This window comes from Phaseolus vulgaris, chromosome 3 (assembly GCF_000499845.2).
Source record: "Phaseolus vulgaris cultivar G19833 chromosome 3, P. vulgaris v2.0, whole genome shotgun sequence".
Classification (NCBI taxonomy): Eukaryota; Viridiplantae; Streptophyta; class Magnoliopsida; order Fabales; family Fabaceae; genus Phaseolus; species Phaseolus vulgaris.
The window spans coordinates 14,380,066-14,381,349 of NC_023757.2; positions in this window are offsets into that span (position 1 = coordinate 14,380,066).

Consider the following 1,284-nt stretch of genomic DNA (forward strand, 5'->3'; position numbering starts at 1 on the left):
CTCATGCTAGCGTCGCCCTTTGCGTCTTTCCTGGCGACGCCTCGGGCGTCTCATGCTGGCGTCGCCTTGGGCGTCATCTTTACCTTGGCATTGACTTTGACCTTGGCCCTGGTCGACGCCTGAGGACAGCGAAGAGCTCAAGGTTTCGCCTGTGCCATCCACGTGGCACTTCTTGTATGGCTGATGGGACGTTTAGTCATTCAACTTGGTCCTGACTCCTACTGTGCCCCTGACCCACTCTTGACGGCGCATCGTACCATTTGGCATTCTGTCGATACGACGTTTTCTGAGTTTAACCAGTGGTGCCAGGGCCATCCTTCCATCTTCTGCCACGTGGCTCGATCGTGCGGTGCATCCATTCGCGTCGTTGAGCGCTCTAACTGCAATACTTCCATTTGCGTCGTTTGGCGCTCTAACCGCAATATTTAATTCTTCAAAACTTTGAAACTGCCCTCATCATTTCTGCGCCTTTCGTAACCTACCTGCACCCTTTCTCCTCTTGCGAAGAGTTCTTCCAGTGTTTGTTCCCACCAGCGTTTTACCCTTGCCAAAACTTCAAACCTCCCTGATTCTGTTCAAGAATGTCTTCTCGTGCTACTCCCCCCAGGGTCAACCCCAAGGACCTGTATCCTTGGGCTTCGAGGGAGCTTCTTGACGAATGCTCCTGCTTACTCTCCTGCAGGGCCATAAGGGAACACAAAGGGGATTCATGCTCCTATAATCACCGTGCCTTCGCGAGGAGGCATGACGACGACATTGCTGTGCTCCCTTGCACTCTAAGGGAGCCAGTATGCGGAGATGAACGGGCCAACGACGGGGTCCCCTTCTTTTACTTCTATCAGGTGGTTTTCAAAACCATCGGCGTGCGCCTGCCCTTCTCCAAGTTTGAGAAGGAACTGTTGACGGAGATCAATGCCGCTCCGGCCCAGTTATACCCCAACAGCTGGGCTTTTGTCAAAGCCTTTGACATCCTTTTCGGGTTTCTGGGTTGTGCACCCTCGGTTGACCTCTTTCTTCACTTCTTTGAGGTGAAGAGGCAAAGGCACAACCTCTGGGTACCTCTCAGTAACGTTCCTGGCAGAGTTCTCCTGACCCCTTTCCAGACCTCCTTTACTGGGTGGAAAGGCCGGTTCTTCAAGGTCTGCTGTTCTGATCTCGTTCCCTCCACCCTGGATGGTTTTCCACTGTACTGGGTGAGGGAGACGAGGGCCCTCAAATCCAAACCCTTCAAGAAGCTTGCCCCGAATGACCAGGTGGTTTGCCGGATTCTCGATGAGGCAGGAG